Source organism: Streptopelia decaocto, assembly GCF_964273445.1.
Source record: "Streptopelia decaocto genome assembly, chromosome: 5".
Classification (NCBI taxonomy): Eukaryota; Metazoa; Chordata; class Aves; order Columbiformes; family Columbidae; genus Streptopelia; species Streptopelia decaocto.
Genome location: NC_138659.1, coordinates 8,425,725 through 8,453,189, shown reverse-complemented (window position 1 = coordinate 8,453,189; position 27,465 = coordinate 8,425,725). Strand labels below are relative to the sequence as shown.

Below are 27,465 nucleotides of genomic sequence, written 5' to 3'. Positions count from 1 at the left end.
CTCCACACCAGCCCCTGGTCAGAAATCACTAATCCACTCAAATAATCCACTCTGCCTCATGGCTTAGTGGCCTCACAGTGTTTCCCACCTCCTTTCGCTCCTGTGAAATTCCCCGGAGCTGAAATCCGGCATACAAGATTCACCTGCTCTGTTCTGCAGCTGCATGGGTGACCCCAGCACCCAGCCATAGGGAGGGCGAGGGGAACTGCAACCAAAAAAGTATCGCCAGCAAACAGTAATAACAATAATAATAATAGTAAACACCATAAGAAATTACCTGGCGCTTTAGAAAGTAAAAATCAAGCAGAAAAACTCCACTTCTGTCAATACTTTTGCTTTTCTTTGAGAGGACTATATTGGTGTTTAAGTCGCTGTCTGCAAACTCGTCTGCCTTCTGCATGAGCAGCGCAGGCTTGACAGAGACCTGCTCAGGTGGTGTTTTTCACGGGGGAAAAAAAAAATACATGCACAAGAACTTTTCCAATCAATTGGAGAGAGACACAGCCCTTGACAGCCCTGCGGATGTGGAAGCTGTGCTCACCAGGCAGCGACGCATCTGCCTGCAGCACAAAAACGAGGAGAAAACGCGTGTGAGGGCCAGAGGGATTGCTGAGAGGAGAGGTTTGGAGAACTCGGAAGGCACGGGGAGCGGGTAACTGTCCTCACAGCCCCCCGGTCATTGGCTTCCCCAGTCCCTTTGTGTCAAGTGGCTCTGAAATCCAGCTTGAAACCCTCCAGCTCATCAGCAGCAGGGCCTCTGCCAGCCCTGGATGGGGACGTGCATGGGGCTCGATGACTCCTTCAAGTGAAAAAAAACAACAAAAAAAGAAAAAATATAAAAGCAAAGAAAAAAGAGAGAGAGAACAAGCAGAAAACGGTTCCCTCCTTTGTTTACATACCTGCCAAGGGCTGAGGCTGGCTGCTGTCAGTCATTTGTATGAGCTGAGGGTTTTCTAGCCGAAAGCAACGCAAGCAATAGCAAGGCAAGCAATAAAGGGATGGATCCTGCTCTGAGAGCCCCACGCCATCCCCAGCTCACCCGGCAAAATCTGCTCTGGGAGGAAAACACACCGAGCAACCAGAAAGGCTTTGGGTTTGGAAAATGAACTGTGTGTTCTGACTCCTCACAAAGGACAGCACCACCATGGCAGGAGGGACCTCTGAGCAACACCAGCACCGAACTCTGCTGAGCATCCGAAATTTGGAGAACTCGGCCAGAGATGGACAACGTTTGGACCTCAGCATCCTCTCTGGGACTCTGAGAGGAGCAGCTCGTGTGGCACCCTCCACAGTTCAGGTTTCTGCCTGGACCCTGCCTGCCCTCCCACGAGCTGGGCTTTGCTGCAAAGCCCCTGCAGCCGCTCAGAAAACCCTGAGCCAAGAAAGATGCTCGTGGGATCTGAGCCACAGCTGCGCTAAAGGATCAGAGCTCCAGAAGCGACTTTCTTTGCCACAGACTCCCGGTTCTCTGCCTGGAATGGCCTTTATTCTGCTGCGAAAAGAAACTTCCCACTTGCAAAAGCAAGAATAAAGCTTCCCGCAGAGGTCTGACAGCATAATGTTCACACAGGCCCACGTGTACGCACACCCCCCTACACAGGCACACTCGCTCGGGGAACATGCAAGAGAAACACAAAGAATTAAGGAGCAATGAAAGGCGAAAACCAAACTCCGAGCTTTGACGTGAAAAAAAAATGCGCAAAGGCTCTTTTTTTTTGGTCGAGCTGTATTATTTTCCATTCATAAATATCGCCCTCAATAGCTATATACGTACCAAGATAAAATTTGTATTTAGCTAAGCCCTGTCACCAGGAAGCGTGTTATTTACTCTTTGATCGCTGTTGTTATTTGGTTTATAAAAAAACCCTCTCTCTGCCCAATGTGAGAGCAGAAAGCAGGCAGAGGGACCGCTCACAGCGCGACCGGAGAGCAGCCCTTGGAGAGAAATGTTTGCAAACAAGTCCACAGGCTGAGATTTGTTTCTGGAACCCAATCATGTTTATATAATGAATCCATTTCCTATTTACTTTTGCATCAGGATTTGCTGACAAACAGTTCACAAAGCTATAAAATAAAAACAGTGGGTTTGGGAGCAGTGGGGAGGACTCACAACTTGTTTTATTTACTCCTCGAACTCCAGGGAGATAGATACAGAAAGTTTAGCTGTGGAACAGCTGAACCTTCCAGGTTTGCTGCTGCCAAAATTCAAAGCTGGAGACTCACTTGTAGGACCAGCGCATCTTCTGCTTGTGCCTGCAGCTCTGATGGCCAGAAATGATGGAAGTGGTGGTGCAGGGTGGGCAGGGAAATCCATCCTTTCTAGCTCCAAGAAACCTGAGATTTGGGCAGGTTTTTTTGCAGGGCAGAAGGGAACTGAAGAAGCAGAAAATCGTCTGGTTTCAGCAGTTCCCCCAGCAGCCCATGCTCAGTGCTCCCCGGGCAGTGTGCGCACCAGAGGGCAGCAGTACCAAAGCCACCCACCGTCACCCTGCAACCCCAACCTCCCGGCAGAGACCAAAATGCCCAGTTCCTATCAAGACATCCCTCACCAGGCACTCACTTTGCTCTGAGAAAGAGGAGGCAGGAAAATAAAATCACTGGCCATTTGATCATTTTCCTTTACAGAAAGCTCGGTGCTGCTTACAAGAGTCAGGAGCAGCCATGTACCAAACCAAAATTAAGACCTTTTCGGCTGCTGCTTTGAAGACGACCTCAAACACTGTGAGCTTCACCCACGTGTGGACAGCAGCTTGCGAGGGGCTGCGATGCCGCAGCACTACCCATCAAAGCACACCCGGCTGGGGCTTGGTGGATGGTCCCCACGCTCGGATGTCTCTGAGCCTGGAAAAACCGAGGAGCTACTGCTGAGGAAAGGGTGAAGAGGGTCGTGATGGAAAGCCAGCAGAGAGGCCCAGTGTGCAAGCAATGCATCGCCATAGGCATCCCTGCGTTGTCGCGAGCATCCCTGCATTGCCGTAACCTTCCCTCCCACAGCCCACCCGCAAGAAGCCACAGGGCCAGCTCAGACCTGGGCAGTACGACGCAACCCACAGGTCATGGCCTCATCCTGCACACCCTCCTCTTGCCGTTTTCCAGCCCACAGCCCACCTCTGGAGACGATAACAGCTAATGAAACCCGCGGCCCGCTGATAACGGGAGATCAGGCAAAGCAGCGGCGGTGGCGGCAGCAGCCAGGCTGCCGAGCGGGCTGGGATGCATGTAATCAGAAGGGTTATCTAATGCTAGTTTCATTCTAATTGAGTCACTACCATATGTCACCCTGCAATAACAACGCAAGCAGCATGCAACTGAATACATATTTAATTCACATAATGGGTACAACAGTAGAAGTAATCAAGGCAGTTTGCCATAAGCCATAAAGAAGTGTAGCGTGTTCCTATCGAGGAGCAGCCTGCGCTCAGGGAGAAGGGGATGGCGGGGGCATCGTGCCGCTGTGGAAGCGGCAAAAGAAGGAGGGAATCCCCCCAAAATGTGCCCCACCGTGGACCAAAAGCAAGGCAGCCATTCTACGTGAATGGAAACCGATGGGGGAATATTGTCAACAGATCGTTAGCCCCTTCAATATAATTAACAGTAATGGATTTATTGGTGGAAACTTAATGATTTGAATGTTAAATACCGGCCTGGAATTGCAACGCACAATCCAGCCGAGGGGTGGGCACTTTGTTTCCGGTTTCAAAAAGGACCAAAAAACTGGAAAAAAAATCAACCCGAGCCAGGAAAAGTGCAAGCCCGGAGGCAGGACAAGGCGGTGGTGGCCGTCCCTGTTCCCAGCTCACCCTCCTCTCCCACTGGCACCCGATGGACCCATGCGCCACCTTAATTTCCTCCCGCAATGAGAAGATTAATACGATTGAGGACCACTCATCAATATCTTTGGACAGATCAACCGGAGTTTTCATTAAAGCCATATTAATGCTTATGGATACACAGCTGCAGATGGGTTAGCCTTCAAAAATAAAGCCCAGAGAGGAAAGAAAAGAGGAGAGGAGCAGCGTCCGCTCCCAGCCAGGAATTAATGGAGAACCAGCCCGTTACCTCATTAGTGGCCTCTCCCACCACCATGTTTTGATGTATATTTCATGAGGATAAACAAACATTCATTTCACTTTGGGAAGGTGCTTGCTGTAATGTATTGGCAACCTCACCAGCAATGAGGGGACATTAATTTCAATTCTGGTGTTTAAACACTTTGTTGAGTCCCAATCATTCATCCCTGGCTCAGCGCAGCCTGGGCGTGAGGACAAGCAGAGCCCCAGCCTTGTCCTCCTGCATGGCCTGACCGAGTTTATTTGCTATGCAAGTGACTTAAGAAGGACAAGATGTTAGGAACGAGGTGGCTCTACCTAGTTGCTGGCCTTGGGGTGCAGCCTTCAGCTGTATCATCAGAGAAAGGCTCCCAGCCTATGTGGGGAAATACCAGCCCTGAAGAACAGGCTCCAATGAGTATCTGCAGCTACACTGAAGCACAGAACATGCAGAGATGGAAGAGGTGGAAGCAGGACATCTGTCCTGGGTCTTCCAGGACTTCTGAGGCCTCTGCTTGTGCCCTCCACCTCTGTATCCTCATGAAGCGTGAACGGCAGCAGTGCTTTGCCCAAGGGACTGCTGCAGAGCTGTCTCTTAAAGACAGGGAATTCTCAGTCCTGTATGCAAAGCCAGACCTTGCTTCAGAAAACAGACTGCTCCATCCATAGAGCTTGCCTGGCAGGGACAGGAGACCAGATGTTCTGGTGAGGACCCATCTCACGTACATCAGCACAAACCAAACACTGTTCTGGGATAACACCTGCAGCCAGCTCCCGGCTTCAACTGTTCGGGCAATTTGCTCATCAACAGGATTTTGGAGACGCACAGGGAATGTCCACAGCATTCCCCAGGGAAATGCAGGTAAGGATGTGTCTTCCCTCCATTCGTGGCCCTTGGGTCCTCACATGCACCGCTAAATACATGGAGCTGGCAGAAACCAAGCAGTGGAGGGAGCAAGGGGAGCTGGGGCATGAGACTGGGAATTGAGGAACAAGGACGCCCTGGGAAAGGACAAAGGGAGCTGATGCACGGTGGTGGAGAGCAGGACAGGCTGAAGAAAGAGTGGCTGGAAAGACAGCACCTCTTTTATTACTCTCACGTGTCTGTAAGAGGTGACGCAGATTGCAGAAAGGCTTTTCACAAATAATCTGTGGGTTAAGATGCATGGACACAGCAAAATAGGAAAATGATGCCTTTTTGAAATAGTGACACATCGTTTATTTGAATGCCAAGGGTTTTGCTTATCCCCACCTGCCGTGAACGCTCTCACCACCACCCAAAAGAAAGAAGGGAGCTCCAGTACAGCTCCCACCTTCCAAAAGAGAGAGAGGACCCATCAAAAGACTGACAAATATTCACCTACAGAGCCAAGGCAGGTGAGGGCAGGGACAGAGACACCGCACACCTGGACAGTCAGAGCTGCCCTCTTGTTTTTCCTCTCATTTTTATTCTCCTGCTTCTTTTTCCGATCACCAAATGTGCAAGATACCCTCCCCATAAGGCTGACTTAAAAGAAGTTACAGTATCTGACAACGCATCAACAGCTCTCTGGGAACGCCGTGGAGACATTGCAGTTGCTTTATATTATAAAGCGCACACAAAGAGACACAGACACGCACACACGCTCCTATCGAGCTCACATAAATGCAGGCAATGCCATAAAAACATTCCTCCTTTCACTTCATTTTGTGTGATCTGCTTTGTGGGGATGTTGTAGAGGCAGCAGCACTGTCTCCCTTCTCATCTACGCATCTCCTTGTTTTTAAGGGTAAAAAGCCGCTTTAAGAAGAAAACACATTAATGCCTAGAAAGGAGCTTACAACAGGAGAGCTGCCACGATTAGGGTTGCAAGGCAACCAAGCACTGAGGGACACAAAGCATCTTGTCTCCAAACACCTTCTAGGGTATGACCCCAATAAAAGGGTCTTCATCAACATGGTTGCTTCAGGAAGCAGGACTGGTACTGAATGGTACTTGGTACTGAATGGCCAATCCAGCCCCACCAGAAGTCTCTTCCTCGCCATTCAAAGGCTGACGAGGGTCTATGTCCCCCCCAGGAATTCTACCCATGTCTCTGTCTTGACTTCTCCAAAGACAGATGTTTCCAGTAGTGTTGCAATGGACACAACTGACCTGCTGGCAGCCCCCCTGGAAACACAGCTGGACTTTGTGCTGTTGGCTGGATAAATTATCTATTTCTTTGTGCCTGGGTTAAAAAGTGCCAAATTTCCAGTTTCAGACGCCCATACCATCAGGCATGGTCTCTACCCAAAAGAGCTCCTCGTCTAACCAAGCTGGCCAGAGAAGGGCAATGGAGGGATGGACCAGGGGAGATGTCCATGACCCCAACTGTCCCCCTGCAGCTCAGCTGTTGACACCAAAGCAAAGCCACCCTGGCTCCTGAAGCTTCCCCACCCTGCTGGGGCCACTGGAAAAGCCAGGTCCATGGTCTGAAGTTGTATGGAAAATCCCAGAGCCTTCTCTCTCCCTGTCCCCCTCCCATGTTCAATAATCCTGTTAAACTGAACCCTGGCTGGATTAATCTCTTTCCCCAGACAAATGGGCGATTATTCAGGCATCACATTGGGATTTTTAGGGTTTGTGTGCATTTCTACTGATCTTCTCTTGGCTTCTTTTGTAAATGGCTTTTACTGCTCCCCCGACAGCACGCACGATTCAATTCAGTCTCTCTATTAACATTTCAGATACAAATACCTGCTCCCCAGGGCTCCCCGCAACAAATATCACCAAAGCTTTGGGGAGTCTTTCCCTACTTCCCCACCCGTTTGGTGGCCAGAAAAACCTATAGCTACTTGTATTTGTCCTGAACGTCCTCTCCTCTCTAAAGCTGGCTGAGACAACCTCTGTAAATACTCAACACACAGAGAGCCTAAGGCCAGAGCATCCGGAAACCAAAGAGTGGCAAATCCACCACATGCCTCGGGCAGCCTTGGATAAGGAAGATCCTGGTGAAGTCAACTGAATCTGGCACCCAAACGCCTGGTTGTAAACACATAACTTGGCCAGGAAACAGTTGGGCAGGAACATCAGGTGGCTCTTGTATCTCCTGCCCGAGAGAATAAACTGAGACCCACTAGGAAAAGCAAGAAGGAAAGCTGAAGTGACCTCGAAGACATTGCTTGAGTTTCATGCCTGGATAACGGGAGACAACCACCCGTGACACCAGGAAACTGGTCCTGGGTCTCACGTGGCCACAGGTCCAGCAAGGTCAGTCTGCTTTTTCAAAAACTGAAGAAAGGATTTGGGATTGGGACACGTGATCCCTACCTTGCACAGAGAGATTTAACTGTGGGGCTCTTCTACCCTGAAGCACCTCTACGACACAGCCTGTATCTACCAGGCCAGCAGCTCAGACTCCCATCATCCCGCGTTTGCATTTCTACACATGCGATTTTGTGTGTGCATATACAGATATATGCATACACGCACTTTTACATAAACGTGTATTTTTGTAAACAGCATGGAACTAGGCAGCGCTGGAAAACCTTTTTATTCTTAAAAAAAAAAAAAAAAGAAAAGAAAAAATCTGCTGTTAAGGTTTTTTACTCCCAGCCTCAAATATCACCATCAAGCCATCAAATATCACCATAAAAGCCAACAAGCCCTTTTGTGCTGCCCAGACGTTTTCCCTGCATGTCCTCAGCTATATTTTTATACTTCAGTGGCTACAGTAAGGTGAAACTAATTTATACTCTGGCTAGCCTTGCCAAGGTGAGCTGGCTATGAGGAGCCAGCTGGACCGGGGGGCGACGCGACTGTTTCCCAGCCCAAGCCCAGCAAAGACACGGGTATGCAAAGGAACTCATCAGCAGGACCCATCAGCTGCTAGCAAAGAGAAAGGGAAGAAACCAGAAGATATCTCAGCTCTGCAGCTGGGAAGGAAGAGCTCACTGGCACTGGTGGGATACTCACATTTTTTGGTTATTTTTTCCCCTCAAAGCTCCAGGAGACTTGGGAGAGATGAGACTCACAGCATTCGGTATCAGAAAATAAAGCGCCACACAAAGTAACACCGGTCCTCGGGAAAAAACAAGCCTTAACAGGGATGTTTCCCCCATCGCTTAAGACATCCTTAGAAAACATAAATCAGCATTTCCAACCACATGCTTCTTGACACTGCCAGGGACGGCGGATGCTCTGCCAATTCCTGCCCGCATCACGTCAGCCTCGATCGGGAGAACAGGGATCCTGGGGATGGACCTGGAGCTCCGGAGGAAAGCGATGCTCTGCGACTCCAAAGAAATCCTTCCCATTCCCTTTGGCAGCAAAGGACAACCTGGGGCACCAAAAGGACCAAAAAGCCACAAAATCCACACCCCCCCAGCCTTTCTTCCCTAATCAGGGCTGAAATAAGCCAGGCAAAATTCCCATTAACCAGCTAATGTGCATAGCAGTGTTTCCCAGCCAGGGCTCCTTGTGGCTAAATAACAGTCTTTATCCCCCAATTTCCCTTCATCATTTGTCATCTTCTTTCAAATCAACTCAGTATTTCCTGAATCCTCAAGTACCAACAGACTTGAAAAAAACACAAAAAAACACGAACCCACAACCCAAGGAGGAAAGTGCTTGTGACCTGCTAGAGAACTGGTTAATTTTCTCAAACTCCCCTTTTTCCACCCTGGGCCTCCAAACACTTCCCCAGCAGCCATGGATCAGCACCGACACGCTGGCCTGGGGGAGGAAAGGCAAATGGATCACAGTGCTGGGGAGAAAGAAGCATAAAGCACCGGGATGTCCAGCAGACACATTTCCAGGTTCCCCATCACAGCCCAAATCAGCTCAGCATCCTCGGGATAAACCCAACCCTGCACCCAGCGGTGCCAGGACCTTTCCCAAAGGACAAGGGCAAGGAATGCTCTAGGGATCACAATGCTGGAGCATCCTCTGAGCAGGACGGGTGGCACGTGTGTCCCCCTCTGCCAGCAGCCCCCTTAAAGCTGATGTGAACAGGCAGCGACCTGAGTTTCTGCAGCAAAAATGAGTCTAAGAGAGCACAGAGAAGATGGAGAGGGGGCCACATTGAGGGCTTAGCAGATGTACATGGAAATAGAGTCCAGAAAACAGAGCACAGCAAGTTCTTCATGCTCAGAGCATCTTTCCCCCTCTGCATGCACCCATGGGCACGGTGGCAGGGGGACAGTATGGGTGGCCAGGGCATGGCCAAGGGGCTGAAGGTGACCCCACCTGCAGTTCCATCAGAGATGGAGACCTCCAGCTCCAGCAGAAGGCACCCTGACCCCAGCCATTGCCGGACACAGCCACGCTTCTCGCCTCCCGAGCACAGCCCACCCTGCAGCCCCCAAAGCAAAACACTAAGAAATGGATAATTTTTCACCCCCCTTTTAATGCTTCCCATCCCCAAGCTCCCCTCCCTGCCTTTGCTTTTTAACGCACCACCACATCCCCAGATAAATCGGGTAAGGGCAATTCAGGGGCAACCCCAAAGCAAAGCAGAACGGCTGCAGAGGAGGGAAACAATGAAAAAACAAAAAACAACAACAAAAAAAACCAACACGAAAAAAACACCACACCAAGCACAAAAACAAAATAAAAAATGAGAAAGGGATTTTTAAAAAGAGACAGGACTCGGGGAAAAAGCAACGGCAGCACAAGGGAAGGGGAAGGGGGGAGGAATTCCTCTGGAAATCATTAATACTCCAGGAACCTTCAGGACTAAACCTGAATACAGACACTTAAGCTCTCAGCTCTGCCATTAACGCTAGGGCCTAAATTATTGATCTTTTGCCTTTATCAGCATAACAGTCACGTCCCGGTATCAAGATCTAACTACACTGCGGTCCCTGTGCTGCAGCCACTGAAATAATTAGGAGAAATTCTCATTAAAGGAGAGTGAAAGGTTCAGAGATGGAGACAGAGAAAAGGGTCTGGGAGGGTGTTTAATGTCTTCCACGGGGTCGAGAGAGCACTCTGATCAAATCCCCGTGCAGGGCCGGGGGATGACAGCTTATCAAAAGGAGAAGTCCAAAGCCTGGGCTGTGCCGTACCGGCGCCCACAGCCGCCATGTGAGCGGTGGAATAGAAGGTAGGGGGAAAATGCATGAAAAATAAATAAAAAGAGGAAAAAAAAATAAAAAAAAAAATAATGATGGAAGGTCTGCTGTGGGCTCGTTCGGAGTGTAAGACATTCAGTGTGGGGAAAGGGAAGGGGTGCAGGGCACGAGAGCCGGAGGAGCCCAGCCTGCTCCCCATGGCTCTTCGCTATCGATTTCACTGCGGACTGAGCTGCTTGGGACACCGAAAGGAAAATGCAAAGGAAAAAGGGAGAGCAGCAAAAACAAAGCGTGAGGCCGAGAGGATGGAGGGAAGAAGCCAGGAGGATGGGGGGGAGAAGCCCAGCCTGGCAGCAGCACCGGTCCCAGCCCAAAATGCCACGGGAAACAAAACATTAAAACAATAAATTTCTAAAAGAGGGGAAAAATGCACCCCCACTGGCATGGAAACCCCAGGAAACACTTCACAAAGCCCAGGGAGAAAAAAAAAAAAGGCAAAAAATCCTAGTCTGGTGGGCAGCAGAAAGAAGTCACTGGAGATTTTGGTGAGACTGGGGAGGGGGTGATAGAAAGATAAGGGGAGTGATAGACAGGGAGGGAGAAGGACAGGGATGAATGTAAAAAGCTTGTCCCCTCCCCCCCGCGCACACAAAGTTTGCCTATATTTAATGTCAACGCACTGTAATTTAAAAGAAAAATTCCATTTCACTCGGCTAATCAGAATGGTTAGAGAGACCATTACCACAAACACTGGGAACATCTGAAATTGATTATTTTTTACTTCGTGCAGTTAATGAAATCCTCCAGCCACCGCGGCGGAGGGGTCTGGGGATGGGGAGGGGAATTGCCACGCTGCTGCCACCATCACTGACCTTTGTGCCCGGGGCTGGGGGGGACGATGCAGGGCCCCCGGCGCCGGGCTGGGCTCTCTGCCCACCATTTTGTGAAGGCTGGAGATATTTAGCATGGGCGGCACATCCCGTAAGGAGCACCACATCATTAAATGTCTTGGGCTGGTGCGGCAGGGAAGAGAAATGCAGGATGTCACTGCCTGATAGGGAGAAGACTCGGAGGTTATTTATTAGCGGACACTTACCACAAACTGCATTTTCTCCATTTGCATTCGATATGCTGCAGCTGGCTTAGCGCTGCGAAAAGGCGGGTGGGATGGGGAGGTCAGCACCCTCACCCTTTCCCCGCTCTCCCCTCCTGCCCCCCACCCATTTCAACCCCTCGAGAGCCCCCTCGCTCTTGCCAGTCCCACCAGAGCCACTTGTCTATCTGCTTGACACAACTTGGTCACACCAACTTTCCCAAAGAAGCTGTGAGGCTCCACATTGATGCTCTCCATTGCTGCGGTTCAAGCAACCAAGCCCTGGGGTTCTGCCAAGGTCCTTCAGCCACCGATACAGGACATATCCCTTCTGCAAGACCATCCAAAGCAACACACCAAAGATCCCACAAGACGGTTGGACACTCAGCCCATCACAACCAGGTACCAAATCCCTACCAAGAGCATCGCAAGGGCATCCTGATGCATCCCTGCCTGAGACGCAGGCACAGGTGGGGGGCTGATCTCCCCTCCATCCCATGGCCACAGCGTCTCCCCCACCTCCGAAAAGTGGCCGAGTGTAATTACGCAGAAAGCTCCTCTGGAGCTATATCAATAAGACAGACGTCTGTTGTATCATTCTCTCTCAGTAAGGCATTTCTTCTCCCCAATTGCTCATATAGAATCATAGCCTAATAGCATGCTATTAACATAATTGCCAACACAACTAGTGTTCCGTGTCTCACAGCCATTTGCTTATTTTGCCATAAAGAATATCAAAAACCAGCCCGAAAACCCGCAGCCGGGCCGTGCGGCCAAGGGGACCGTCCGTTCGGCTCCACCAGCGGTTTCGGGACCTGTCTGGGAGCGGAGCGGCACCGGCGGCCGGCCCCAGCTGCAGACCGCGGCACCGGCAGCGCGCTCCGACCGGGCTCCGAGCAGACGTGTGTGAAGATCTAAACGGATTCTGCCAGGCGAAATGAAATTCCCATTATTTTTAATTAATCCTTAATTAAAATATATTACTCCGCAGATTCTGCAAATCTCTCTTAATATGCAAATGCGGCCCATTCAAGGATATTTACATATCATTAATTAAAACGGCACATTCTTTCAGTCTAACAAGCTGGGAGCTGTGGCTGTTGCCACACTGGCGAGAAAGCCCAGCCTGGCACTGCCAAATTCATCTGCGAGAAAGATGTTAAGTGTCATGACAGGGAGAGTGCGGGATGGGGCTGGGAAAAGGAGAGGGCTCTGGAGGTTCTCACCCATCACCAGATGAGAAGGTGAGTTGGGGAGATCCCGATCTGTGGTGGGCGAGCACCCGGAGCCTGGCTGGAGCGGTGATGGGGACGCACGACAGCATCCAGGGAGGAAGGAAATCCGCCGGCTTCAAAACTATGGGACACATCATCTGCAACAGTGGAGTGTCCAGCACCAAATTCACTCTGGACCACTTCACATCGAGCAAGACAAACCACCCCATCAGAAGGGTCAGACCCTACAAGACAAGCCAGTGCTACAGCCCTTCAACAGGGTGAAAGCACAGAGGTGACAAGCAGGAATGCAAGCTTGCTGCCCTCCAGTAATTTTCCCCTCTGTGGCTCTCCACACCAAGCCTGTGCCTCCTTCCCCAGGTTGTAAGGGACAGGCTCTTTGGGCAGCATCACAGGGACACATTTCCCAGCAGCAAGCTCCTCACATCCCAGCCTGACCGCAGCCACAGACCCCGAGATGAGTGTGAATCAAACCAGAGCACGAGGCAGCTGAGAGGTTAATCACAGCTCCAGCACGGGTTCAATACCTGCAGAGAAACTCGTGGTTTAGTACTGTGGAGAGACTTATCAGGTAACTGAGGCTGGGTGCTAGTCAGGCACAAACCCATCACCCCAAAGAGCCACCAGTTCTGCAGGAGCAATGCAACTCCCTGTTACTGTCAACTGACTCGCGTCTTTTAAGCCTCCCATGGGTTGGTGTCAAGAGGAATGCTGAGCACCCAAAACCCAGGTAGCAGCTCCTTCCCAAAAAAGGAAGGCCACCAACAACCAAACAGCGTCTACGTGTTTGTGGCTCCCCCCGTGTCCAAAAGCAAAGGCTGGCCAGGTCTCCACAGGGACACCCCTGGACAGAGCCGTATCTCCCATCACAACCTGCATATACTGCTCCTACAAAGCTGGAAGTTTTCAGCCCACAGGAATGATTTCCATGAGAATGACAGCCCCATTCCCCTTGTCTCAATTCTGTCACTATCTTCTAGACAGAGCAGACAGCAGAAATGCAGCCAGCAGCTCCTCACGTGGGATTGACAGATATTCTCAACAACAATTAATAAGCCTCTGTCCTTCTCCAGTGCTTTTCATCAGAGGACTTCAAAGTGCTTGAATGAACTTGTCTCCACCGCACTCCAGAGCAGGAGAAAATGCTCATCAACCTCTCTGTCCAGATAGGGAAACTGAGGCACGACGCAGGGAGACCTGTCCCCTGCCACACAAGTAGCTTTACACACAGAGCAAAAGAAAAGCCACCCAGCTGGGTGAGGAACCTTGTGCTGAAGTGTCGCCAGGTCTATCGCTGCCCGTTGCTGCGTTTGAGAGACATGCCAGAGAAGGGGCACTTCACTCTTTGTCCCTTTTTGCTCCTTCCCCTGGCAGTCGCCACCAATTGGCAAGGAAGGCAGCGTGGCCAGGTGCACCTTCAGCCTGGCCTGGCACAGCCGCCCTAAAACCCCCAAAGAAACCCACATCACACAGGTGCTCACCACACAACACCTCCATCCTTTCCCAATAAACGAGGCTGTTGGGGTCACACAAGCCTCCAGGGGAGGAAGACACAGTCACATCATTCCCAGCCAGCTGAGAGGACACGATACAAACTACTCAAATCAAGATCACTTGGCTGCATTTCAATGCCTCCCATGGTCAGGAAAAGCAGTGATATCTCCATGTACCAGGCTGATACTCGCGCTGAGCCTATTTTAGGCCACACTTACCTCTTTTTGCTGCACAGGGAGTCGTTCATTCTTGCAGCGGTCTCAGTCGTTAACCAGAGAGGCGTAGCAGAGGGGATACTTGCTTTTCTTTCTCTCTTGCCTTTTTTCAGGACAGCGCAAGGGAAATAACTTTTCTTTATTGCAGGCTGCCCCTTCAGCAAGCTTTCATGTCACTTAACTCCTCTTCAGATCTTCCCTGCCACACGGGTCCAGGGAGCTCACTGAGGCTGTGCAAAACACAGCAGCCAGCAAGTCATCCACCTCCTTCTCAAAAAGGAAGCAGGGCCAGGCAAGGGAGACGTTTGGACCGGGCTTGAAGCATCCATTCAACCCTTTGCCAGCCTGCTGAGGAAGCAGCTGATGCACCAAGAGGCGCAGACAAAACCCACCAGGTTTCCCTTCCTCACCTGCAGACAGGTGGTTTTGGAGATCCTTCCACTCACCCCCAGCACCGCACCGCAGCCTCAGGAGCTGCCCAGGCCAGCAGCTTTCACCCGCTCTCCAGAAAAGCCTCGAAGCTCCCCCAAATTCCCCTGGTCTGCAGCATCAGGACATTGCGCAGACAACACACTGTGAGGTGCCAAACAGTTGACGAATTATGCCAATTAATACTCCCCCGGCATCTCTTGCGACGGAGAGGTGTTTGAACCTTGGTGGTCTTGGCCCAGGGCCAGACGAGGTGATTAAATTGTGCCTCCCTCCGCTCTCCCTTTGCAGTTCCAATTGCACGTGAAATTGCTCCTCACCTCCTGGCGCACCCAGCTGCATCCCGGCCGCCCGCACAGGGTTAAAAGCCACCATCACAAGCCACAGCTCCAGGTCACCGATCCACAGTGTGACCCTGTCTGCTCAAGCAGCCCCACGAGCTGTGAGGAGGAGGGGACAGTCCCATCTGGCTTCTCCCTCCTCTACACCACCTTCCTTTTACCCAAAATTTGCTGGTGTGGGCAGTGGAGCAGGAGGCAGGAGCAGGTCTGGGGTCCTCACTCTGCTCCTCAGGCTGAGGGACCGAGACCCAGGTCCCCCAGACATGCAGTGACACAGGCCCACCCCACACAGAGGGACAAGCGCCTGTCCCCTGCTTCTCACTGTGTGTCCCCTGACAGCAAACAAGGCAAAACAAAACCAAAACAGATTCACACCCAGCACGAGCTACAGGACAGGTCACCAGAGGGACCCCAGGGCCACCTTGTCACCCAGGCTGGTGCTCTCCAAACCAAATCCTCCTGGCTGCACCTACTAACAGCCCCTAGATGCCAAACCTGGTATGCAAAAGGGTCCCAAGGTCCTAGAAAGGCTGATCCCTGTCCCCAGGGCAGCCCTTGGCTCCTGCTCTGCTCCTGTGTCCAGTCACCTCAGTTCAGGGGACGGCAGAATAGCCACCGGTGGGGGCAGCTGTCCCTCCCTCCCCGCCACGGACACACGCTCTGCCGTGGCACTAATCCCACATTAATATGCTCACCACAACTGAAACAGCCGACGTAATGAAAAAGCCCATCCACGAGGAGATAATTATATTACAAAACTATTTTAAATCAAGGAGAGCCAAGACGGATGGGGTGGCGGGGTGCTGGGGACAGGCTGCTGTCACTCCGGGTGTCCTGCCATTGTCCAGCCACCTCCAAGGGTTGGACAACCTGGCTCTGGAGGGAAGGGAACCTCCAAGCCTCATGCACCAGGGGCTGGGCAAAGCGTGCATGAGAATTACTAAAGAAAAGCAAAACGTGGCCCAGAAGAACATGGCCTCAGAGCCAGCAGGGGACCATCAGTGTGGCTTTTGCTGGCCCAGCTCTCAAGACGGGTGGCAGCTCACCCCAAATTCACCAGCTCACAGACACGAGGGATGGCAGCTTTCAGCTAAAACCACTCGCAAAACTCATCCCAGCTTGAGGTCACAACCCAGGAGGTGGACTAGGAGCTGAGAAACAGCCACAGGGTTTTTAAAAGGGCACTTTCCCACCCACCACTGTGTCTTCTGTGGCCACGCAGCATGGACAAGACCAAGCAAGGGCAGGGGATGCCAAAATGTGCTCTGCAGTGAGGACAAAAAAAAGAGGACATCCGTCCTCCCGCCTCAACAGAAGAGGACCAAGGGCCAGGGACAAGGTCACCATCTCCGGTGCAACAACATGTCCAGCCTCAGAGAGAAACCCCAGCTGCAAAGGAAACAGCTTAAAAGGAAAAAATAGCTGGAAAAGGGGAAACCCTAGAACCAAAGGAACCCCTGCAACACACCTCCTCCCCCTCCTCGCCTCCTTTTGCGCCTTGTTCTCTCTCTCCTTTCCCCGGCCGGGTTTAATTTGACACCTTGAGCTTTGGTAACGAGGTGGGGAGAGAAGAGCCACAGCGGAATTCATTAGGCTGAGCACTGCAGGGCCCGCTCTCGGCACGCTAATGACATCGGAGGATAGGGAAACGAGACAGCCGCCACGCCGGATGAAAGAAACATGAGCACTGTCAGCCCTGACAGCAAAAGGGACAAAATAAGGCAGGTAGAGACCTTTCCCCAGCCGCGCAATGCAAAGCGACAGCTTCCAAAGGCCCCTGCCCGCCGATCCCCTCTGCCTGGGAAAGGGGAGGGCAGCCGAGGAGATGGAGAAGAAAAGCAGGGATTAAACCACTCTTCTCAGGATTAAACCACCCTTCCCCAGGCACCCACACTCCTCCGGTCCCCTTCCAACAAACCTGGCGCTGTGGCCCTGGCACAACTTCTGCCAATGTTCACCATGCTGCTTGATTCTAGAAATAGCAAGGCACCCAGCAACGCTCTGCTCTCTTGGTAGGACTGATGTACCTGGGTACTCATGGACCTGGGGTGAAGGTTTGCAAATGAACAATGTTTAAATGGCAAGATGCAAGTTGCAAAGAGCAAGGAAAACTGCAGACCCTGGGAAAAAACATGTTTGTTCACATCATCTCACCAGTTTTGATGCTGAGCTGCAGAGACACCAGGCCAGGATGGTCCCAGCCTGCTTCCCTCGCATGATCTGGGCCTGCAGGGCCATCAGGAGATGCTGAGGTCTTCCACTGAGTCTAAAACATGAGAGGATGTTTGCAGGACTGCTGCCCAACAGCAAGGAGCAACTGGCATCGTAAGCAGACTCCTTTCCTCCAAAACATCCATTCCTCTATCCCTCCACTAAGGGAAGATCCTTCTTCCCACGTGCACCAACACAGGGCACAAGAGCTCATCTGCTCGATGACTGCTTGGGTCTCTTCTCATGCTCGCTTCTCATCAGGAATCCAAATTTTCTTGCTTGGGTTTGGGGGCAAGTTTTTCTGGCTGGGCAAAGTTTCCAGAAGGCTCTTTTACAGCATCTTCACTCCAGTGCTCTCAGTGCTCCCAGTTGTTGACTGTGCTCCCAAGACACAGCAACATGAAGGAGGGAAGGGTACACGAGGGATAAAAGGCAAACTTGTGGAGCACAAGAGCCCCAAGCACTACTCCTGTACCAGCCCCCGGCCTGTATCCGATCTGAACAAGTCACACATACACACCTACCTCAGTTTCCCCACTTATTCCAACAGCCGAGTCCTCAGCTGGCCCTTTTCTCCTCCTATTCTGAGCAAAGGGTGGCACTCACTGACAGACGTGCTGTTAGATTTGCTTCATCTTTACCACCCTGATTTTCACCCCAGCAAAGAACCCCACACGTTGATGGGAATATGGGACCCATCATATGGTTTAAATGACCCAGTGCTGTTTCCCAAAGTCCACTCAAAGGCCAGGAACACCTCCAGGCTCAGCCATTCACCCTCTGCTCCATCCTCAGCTTTTATTCCCTCCCCCACTCACCCAAGCATCCCTTGAAAGCAAATGGCAATTGAGTTTGCAAGTCCCTATTCATCAAGGAAATTAATTCCTTATGCATAATTCATCTCTTTTGTCAACTTTTTTTTTTTCCCCCAAATGCTCCCGAATGCATCAGGAGTGGAAGCAGCAATGGGAGAGTGGGAACACAAGAGGCTGAGGGGAGAAGAAACAGCCTCACTATAAGCTGACCAGTCCATGCCCCGAACCAGCCCATCACTCCAGCCCCTGGCTCACAAGGTGTCCCACAAAACGTTTGAGGAGGACGATGGCCACCACAAAGTCTGAGCTGCCAAGAAGCAGAGAGTTTGCTGGCGGGACAGAGAAGATCTCAGATTTTGTACTACATCTATGTTGTTGCCTATGCCTGACTGAGGACGGTCTCGCTACAGTTGAGCGTCATCTTAAATGACAACTGGGAGCCCTAAGAGTGGACCGGGGCTGGCACAGAACAGAAGCACCTGTTCAGGTCCAGAAGACCAAAGATGGAGGAAGCTCTGAAGGTGTGAAATCACAGTGCTCTTGTCCCTGAATCAAAGTGGGTGTCTGCCTCTGATCAGGCTTTCTGTCCTACTCATAGCAGGATGGATGGATATGTCCTTCAACAGCTACCCTCTCTGGGTCCAGAGCAAGCGTTCCAGCCTTCACCATATGTCTTGTCTGTAAGGAGGCATCCACCCGTCTGGGTTATTTATGGAGGAGAGCTCTGGGGTCGGGTCAGAGCCCTGTTGGCTGCAGCTTTGCAGAAAGGTTTACCTCGTTGCAAGCACAAATCTGGAAGGAAGCCTGGAGGTAACACTCACATCTTGTCATATCTTGGAAGGACGATCCAGGAAGATAAACCCAGTTGCAGGAGGAAGTGTTGTCTGGAGATGAGCCATGTCTGCACTAGGAGAGAACTCCAAAACTCCAGTTTGTCCCAGTGTCAGGATGGACCTGTGCCACCTGCAGCACCCACTCTTCTATTTTCCCACAGCTCTCATAGCATGGCAGGAATGGAGCAACTCTCCTTGCAGCTCCACTCACCCCCTCCTGAGGCAAGGAGATCCCAGTTTGCCTCAGCATCAGCCCAGCCAAGCTCAGACACAGGAACACCATCACTGAAACCCAGACTGGAAGCGCTGGGGCCACATGTAACACCGTCACCCCAGCAGAACGCTGCTGGTCCCAGCGGGGCCGGGTACAACGGTGGTTTGAGTTACAGGGCTCGGTTTACCGCTGACCTATTGACATTTACACTCGCATGCAGTCACTAAACAGCCTGCAGATACCTGACCAAAAAAGACTGCGGTGCTTGGCCCGTGCTGCTAATCCCCAAACTTGAGGAGAAGTTCACAGGCAGTGCTCACACCCACGTACCGTCACTTCCCACCCTGCAAGCTGGGAAAGCCCATATAAATAAAGCTTAATTGCTGCTCCTCCGACACAGCACACGCAGGCAAAATGTGCGGTAGCCAAGCAAACAGCAAAGCCCTGGGATTTCCTGAGTCCTCCTCTGCAGACCAGACCCTCCAGCTGACGTCCAACTAAAATCAAGAGGACCAGCACCTTACCTGCAACCCTGGCATCTTTCATGACCGAATTCTCCCTCTGCAAGGGAGAGGAAGGCATTCGTATAGCGAAGTTCAATTCATTTAGTGCTTTCTGCACTCATGAATCTCAGTGGCACTAAAGGGGGAAAAGGAAGCAACATGTTGAGATGCCACGACCACCTCCAACTCTCCACAGCCCTGGCTGCATCCCACCCCAGCCCACAGAGCAAGAAGCAGAGGTTTGTGCTTTCCCGGTACTAAATTTGGACAGTAAGTAACGCCACCTTGTCACGGGGGTACAGAGAGCGTTTGCAACGCCCCATTTAACTGCACTGTACTCCAATCCACAGGCTTCATCAGCATATTTCAACGGCGCCTTGATGGATGAAGATAGATGGGAGAACATCATCCTTGGTGAAATCACTGTTTTATCAAGGTTAAACTATCCTCACGCTGCACCACCTCCCTTTGTTGCTTTGTTTACAATCACAAAATTAGCAGCAGATGTAACACGCGTTTGCACGGACCCTGTTTCTCTCTCCACGTGGATTTCGTGAAGGTGTCTCTGTGGCGTGCAGGGCTGGTGAAAGCACCGCTCCATCATCCATTGGGGCTCTCCAACAGCTGCCGCTAAAGCCAAAGGACCATCAGCCCCTCTCCTTTCGCCTCAGCACACCGCATCTGCTGGCACATTTCTGGGGGCTGAGAGCTGAAGTCATGGTGAGCAGAGGACAAGGAAGGAAAGCAGGAGGTAGGTAGGCTTTTGGTGGAGCCAGATGGTCTCATGGTGAAGGTACCAAGGGGAAGGGGATGCAGAAAGGCAGCAGCACAATAAATGACCTTTCTGCATTGTGAACCTGGACGAACACGGGTAGGAAAGCCTGAGCAAGGAAAAGGGCACCAGAGCTGGGGAGGGAGGAGAAAGGCTTTTATCTCCAGGTCAGAAGTTCAACCCCAGCTCAGGTCAGCAGTGACAGAAAGCTGTCACCTTCTGACACCCCTCCAGCAGCCAGCTGGGCAGGTTGATGGATGTCCCCACTGCTCCCAGCCCTGGCACTCCCCATGTCCCCACCTGGTAGGCTGGACACATCTTCCAGCTCCTCCTGCTAGCTGTCTCCTCCAGACTCAGGGGGCATGGCCCACAGCAGCTGTGCTGGGTCACCGGGCAGAGACAGGTTCTTCAGCAAAGCCCAAGCTCTAACAAACCCTTCTCACAGAGCCCCTCTGCTGAGGAAGGCTTGTCCCTTGCCCTGTTTTTAAAGAAAGGAGAAATACATGGCCTTGAGCACCATCCCTGGTGGATCACCGTGAATCACCCCATTCTTCCAGGATTAGACATGGCATGCTTGCCATGCAAAAGATCTCATGCGGGGTGAACAAAGCCCCCATGTGTCTTAGGCAAAATCATTGCCAAGGAGCCCCTGTGACTCGGAGCACCCATCCTGTTGGAAACCGTAGACTGCAGGCTCCCAAGTCACTTTAACCCAAATTTCAGAGACCTTTGGGGGCTGAGTCAGCCCCTGCCCAGAGGCAAGGCCCCAGCAGGGGAGAGCACCTGTTACCCCACGGCCTCCAGCCAGGCACTCACTGGAGGAACATGATCCCTGTGGCTTGGGAATACACGAGGACAGATGACCAAGGTGGGTAGCACACAGCTTTTAAATGGTCTGCAGGACCCCTCTTGTGTAGCCCCGGGCTCCTAAATACCTTTTAAAATATCCGTACCCCCTTTATAGCACTGCTTGTCTCTGTAGGGTGCTATTAAGTTACAAGAATATCTCCTGGCCTGGGGCCAGCTGCCTTGTTGTGTGGTCCCCATTAAGTACAGATGGGTTGGACTGACTCCTGCGGGGAGACCTGTTCCAGTCGTGGCTTTGCATCCTTGTCATCAAAAAGCCGGCCTTGGCAGCTAGGCTTTCTGTCTAGCCCATCACTTGTTCCCTACCTGTTGCATAGACCCCCTTGGCACCTTTCAACCAAGGCTCAATGGCATTTTGCGCAAAAAAAAAAAAAAAAGAAGGGTAAGATGGTTTGTAACATCATTTGCTTTACAACTGGGGAAACCAAGGCACAGGCAACCCTGGGAGGCCAGCTCAGGCTTGTGAAATGCAGCACTGATCAGCCTGATTGCTGCATAGCCACCCCCTTCCCCGACTCCTCCTGCACCTCCTTCAGACCAGCTCCAGACACAGCCAGCCCAGCAGGTCAGGTCCTGCCAGCTCTCCCCTCCTCCTCCTGCAGCGGGATCTCTGCTTTGCTCTTTCACCACCAGGGAAAAGCATCCCCGATATGCAGCTAAGCAGCCAACTGACCCTGGCAGGCAGTGACTCAGGAGAAGGTCACTTAAAGTCCTGCTGCGCTATCTCCTGCCTCCCCAAACTCACCCCAGCTGCATCACAACAAGGATGGAGAAGGATCTCAGGATGAGATGCTCACAGAGAGGTTTCTTTGGAGCCCAGTAATCAGCTGTTGGCTTGCACTCCAAAGCATCGTGGTTTATAGCCCTTATAAAAACATTTATATAGAAACTGCCTGTTCCTATGCATATAAGGCCAATGCCTTCAGACTTGGGCAGGGCCCAACACCATATTCAGGCGTAAGGAATAACCCAGCTTCCCAGTGAGCTGAGCACATCCAAAGCTGGACAGAAACCAGCCAGCATCTCAGAAAACCTCTCCAAGAGCTATATATGGATTTTGGAGCCCCATCACGGTTTACCCTGGGAGAAGAGGCCAGGAGGGCTGTGCTGACCAGCACTCTTGAGACATGGGTACAGAAACGCATTACCAGAAAACTAAATCAAGGGTTTACAGCAGGAAAAAGTGAAGCAAAAGGTGGAAGTCTTCTTCAGTTCAACCTCATCCTCAACACAGCAAGGTAAATGAGAGCACAGATTAAATGCAGACAGCTTACACCAGGCCCTCAAAAGAAAAGTAAGATTTTCTGCAGTTTAAGTATGTCACTAAAATGCACAGCCTCAGCAACGGTACTGCAGCAGCAGACGTTCACAACAGCCCACATCTGGCTTAACGCGAGATATTCAGGTCAGAAAACACTCAGCTTCTGAACCTTTCGGTTCTGCAAGGATCCCAATCTACACCTGGTAGAGAGGACCAGTTCCCATTTCACACTGGCTGCCTCCAAAACTCCTTGGGTATCCCACCAGGGAGAGTGAAAACATCTCACAGCTGCTACTTCATACACGACCACCATGGAGATGCTGTCTTCCTCCGCTTCCCCAGGACCCAAACAAAGCGCTCACTCCCGTGGCCATTCCCAGCTGGCACAGAGCCATCTCCATGGCAAACTTGCCTTCTCCTCCCAGTAACAACCAGTTTGTTCCAGATCCGTGCGGCTTTCATTAAAAGCTCACGGATCATACTCGCCCCAAACTTGTCCTCCATCCCTGACCTGTGCCACAGAGGTGGCAGCACCTTAACCATAGGGCAGTTGGCCATCAGTCCAAAGCAAGGACACTGCAAAGCTTTGCTGTCTCACAGGCACATCCATGTCCAAGACTCAGGGACATTTGGACTTCAGTGCCTGGAGAGACAATTAAGAGAAATAAATCTGGTTGCTTTAGCACCGGCACTGGAGGGGGAACGATTTTCCCTAGCGCTAATGGAGGTGCTTTTCCTTACATATATATCAGCAGAGACGATGTCCAGCCAGAACATTAAATTAGCCAACCTCTATTAATTACAGCACTTCTATAGCTCTTCCCATCTTCCAAGTGCTTTACAAACAGCATTAATTCCTGCGCATGTTATCTGCTTTCCAAAAACCTCCCTGAAGAGCTGGCAAAGTCCCGCAGCCCGGAGCAGCCTTGGAGCGAGCAGTCCCCCCCCAGCCTCGTGGTCCCCCACACGTGTCCCGGCTCCCACCATGCCTTTGGCCTTTGCTCAAGACCATTGTTTGGAGCGAGAACCCAGCTAATTTACGAGTCACCAAAACGGCCAGGACTCCTGGTGAGGTCGGTCCCCAGCTGGTCTCCCACAGGCTGGGACTTACTGCTGTCCTTCCATCCCTGAGGGCTGCGAGCACTCCAACTTCAGCATCCCTCCCTGGCTGGAGAATTTCTCCCACCATTAAAATTAATGAGGTAGGTTTGCAGGTACAAGCTTGCTACAGAGCCCCTCCTTATTCCCTGAGTTTGGGGTTGTTTTCAAATTGAGTCGCAGCCCTGTGGAAGTGCAAAGTTATACCAAGCGTCTGTACTGTAGCGGTGAGCTGGGGGGATGGAAGCAGGGCGCTCCCCTCCCAGCACACGCAGACGCTGCCCACCGCTCCCCTCTGCTCCCTGTGCCAAGAGCTACAGCCTGGAAAATGGCACTTGTGCTAAAGTGCCCACATTAATCAAATCTTCATTCACACCAGCAGAGAGAGAGAGAGAGGGAGAGAGAGAGAGAGAAAGGCAGAGGGAGATTCCACCAGCTCCCCGAGCCCAACCTGCAGTCTACCCAGGCTGGGAAGAAGCACGCTCCAGTACAGAAGAGGACCACGGGGTTCCCAGCAAAATCACCAAACTGTGCTTGACTTAAGAGACTGACAGCATGCTAAGGAGACAAGTTTAGCAATCACAATGGGGACACCACGTGTTGGACCCCTCAAGGGCAGTGAACCCATGAGAGCGACCGCTAGACTTAGGGCTACCCAAATACAGGCCAACCTCAGCTTCTTAGCCATGATCGGCATGAGCACAGATGTTAACCACATCAGCACCGAGCTCACACTGTGAAACCCAACACCAGACTGGCCCCTCACACCTGAAATCAGCAGCAGAAGGGGTGGGTGGACATGTATGGACTGACCCTTCTCCAACACCGTAACAAGAACATCCTTGACAGGTATCCTTCCAGCCTGTTCTTGGACACTCATCAGAACGGTGAGTCTATCACCTCCCCAGATGGGTTTACAGTTGTACATGCAACCTGTAGAAGAGGTTGCTTGAACGTTGTGTTTGTTACTACTTCTAATGTGGCTTTTGGTCTATTCCTTCAGCCTGCGAAGCTGCTGTCCTCTATGGACTAAGGAGAGCAAGAACCACCTTGATTTTATTCTGCCCAAGAGCCTAACTCCTGTACACTCCCATTTAGGAGACCGTAAGACAAAGTCTTGTCCAAGCTTACGCAGTTATCTGTGGCACTGGAAAAAAGTCAAATATAGACCATCCAAACCCCAAGCGAGTGCTCTGCCAGGTAAATCAGGGGAAAAAAGCTTTGAACACAAAATGCAAAAATGGGAAGGTGGAGGAGGGATTCTCCTCCCTCCCATTTTAATAACCAAAGGTTGCAAGGACAGGAAGAGCTCTTCAAACTACACCGAGCTGAGCACAGCAGCATTATGACCTTCACCAGTTTTCCGCTCATCGGAGAGGAAACGAACACAACACGCTCCAGTTTCTTCCACTCTTCTGCCTTTTTCTGTTCCCCACAGACCCTCTGGACAACCAGACAAGGCAGACCTAATGCTCAAAGGGAAAGTCAGCCGGTGCGCAGCCCTGTCAAGATCTCGAGAAATCTTCCAGGCAGGCTTTAGATCAGACCTATCCCTTCCCTGCCGCGAAGGTACCCTGGCCACCAGAAATGAACTGTGGATCTCAGCAAAAACCAGCCACCCTACACATGTCTGACTCGCGGCTGCACCGTGCCTGCACGAGAAATGGGAAGATGGCACTACCGGTGCATTGGGACCTTGTCCTCCCAACATCAACCAGCCTTGATAAGTTAACGTAGAAATCTTCCCAAAGAGCCTGGCTACAGGAGACACTGGTCTCCACTGAATCAAGATCTGTTATGTTGTAATATAATAGATGTAAATTAAAACAGAAAATCTATCATGCCTCTAATGTAGCCTGATAGCTGAGCGTGTGGATCCGTACAAGCAGAAGCACAGAGAGGAAGGGTGATATATGGCGAAGCTGGATGGAGGGTGAAAAGCGTGGCGAGACGAGCCGGAGAATGGCACAGCCCGCTCTACGCTCCTCAGACCCAAGGGCAAGAGAGGAATAAATGTTGATTAGTGTTGATTTTGTCCGACGAACGCTTGTCGAGTGACAGTTGGACTAAGCTGCTCTGAAAGAGAAGCATTAATCTTGGTCTGGTTTAAGTAGAGTATATTAATTTGTGTCATTTTTACTAAGTCGTACTGAGAAAGGCTTCTTACTGCTTTGCATCTGACTGCTTTGCTGGTTTAGCCTACTTTATTTTTTTTTCCTCCCTTTTTCCCTCCTTCCCCCTTTTAAACAGATACGGCGGCAGCAGCAACATATTCAAATAGCTCAGCAGGAGAGCGGGGGACCAAACGCTTCGCTCCTGGATTAAGAAAATAAACTCCCAGGGTGTTGGCATAGCAACAGCATTTCAGATGAACTGCTATATATTCCGTGATTAATAAATTAACATTTTTTTCATATGGTTGTTCCTCCTTTTCTTTTTCTCCTTCCGACGGCAGGAAGAAGAGCGAGAGGCGGGGTGAGCAGCAGACAGGGGAGGTCGGCATTGATGTCCCCAGGGGCTGGGAATAGGGTGGCAGGTTCTCCTTCCCCCTGCGTGCACCCAGACGCAGCATGGAGCCTTCTGCACCCTACAGAAAATACAAGAGGGACACAACACTGAGCTGGGCCTCAGGTGGATGGGGATGGCGATGGGGCACAGCCGAGGAGGCAGAGCTGGAGGTGCTACGAGTGCTGGGATGAGGCTGGTTTTAACTCCCCTTTCAGGGCTGAATAACCCTGGTGGGCCAAGGAGTCTATGCCCCTTTTACAGCTGCTTTCTCCTCTTTGCTGCCTGCCTTCTTTTTTCCTTTTACTTACATTCATGGCAAAGGGACTAGAGGGAAAAGCTAGAGAAAATACCATGAATTAAGAGCAAAAGACTGCAAAGTTCCCTGGAGCAAACTGCATGCGCAGAGTTAATTTTCCATGGCTGGAGCAGGTAACGAGAGCTCCCGCACGTTTTGAAATCCTTTCTGAATGTAACCTGGTGATCCGCTTCTTCTAGAGAACTACGAACAAGAAACCAGAGCCTCCCCGAGGGGCAGCGGTGAGTGACTGACCCAAATTCAAACATTTTCTTCCTCCTGCCAGAGCTGGCAGAGTGACCGGTACTGAACCGTATCCGTATTCAGGCCCTCCTGTGCCTGAGCACAGGAGGGAGAAAACCAACAATTCAGGATTAATTTTTGCCCCCCAAAGTAAAAAGGTCCAGGGATATGCTGGGCCAGTAGAGCTCTGCCAGGATGGTAGGGTCCCCCCAGGGTAAAGGCTGGTGGGACAAGCCATGCCCCACTTTCAAACACTCATCCCAGCCAGTCTGCATGCCATCGGATCTCTATGCTGAGAAGGTTCAGGCTTGACACGTGCGCTGCTCCCGCTGAAATCAAGAGGTTTTGATTAAGAAAAAAAGAAAACCTTACTGTAATACCTCTTGCATCTGCAAACGTGCCATGAACGTTGTCATTATCCATGCTGCTTGTCGCCTCTTTGGAACTGTGATGATCCTCCTCCAGCACCCGAAGCTGCTTAGCTTCAGGCACCAACCAAAACTGAAACATTTCCTCTTCTTACCAAAATCTGAATTTCTCTAGGTTTCATTAAAGCATGAAATCATTTCCTCGAGGCTTGTGTTACACCCACCACAAGCCAAATGTGCATATACATGCACTGTAGGCACACGCTCAGCACACCTCTGTTGGAGAATTAAGATCCTGAAGAAGAACTAAAATTTTTAAAAGCATTTCAGCTGTTCCACATCCCAGCTCCATGTCTCAAACCTGGCTAGGAATGAGGCTTCTCAGCTTCTGAGAGCAAGTCTTAGGCAATCCAGGGACATGACCAAAGGGGTTTAAACACAAGCCAAACTCAGCAGTTCTGTGCTCACTGGCCTGCACGCAGCTGTAGGCATTCAGCAGAAAAACGAGTCCCAGCTGGTATAAATGGGTAAAGCTCCTCCATCACCAGCATGAATACCCTGATTTAAGCACTCTGCCGATCCCTCCCC

General features: G+C 51.3%; 1 protein-coding gene across 4 annotated transcripts in view; it reads right to left on the bottom strand.

Annotated features, from left to right (window-relative positions):
* Positions 1-27,465, bottom strand: part of PBX1 (PBX homeobox 1) — a 127,077-nt gene that overhangs the window by 62,009 nt on the left and 37,603 nt on the right. Inside the window, exon 1 of one of the 4 annotated variants that reach the window (XM_082054046.1) lies at positions 10,955-10,980. The exons of the other annotated variants lie outside the window; for them this stretch is intronic. The gene's annotated coding sequence lies outside the window, so the exon portion shown is untranslated. Of the gene's footprint in view, positions 1-10,954; positions 10,981-27,465 lie in introns of those variants that run through there. 4 annotated transcript variants of the gene reach the window in all.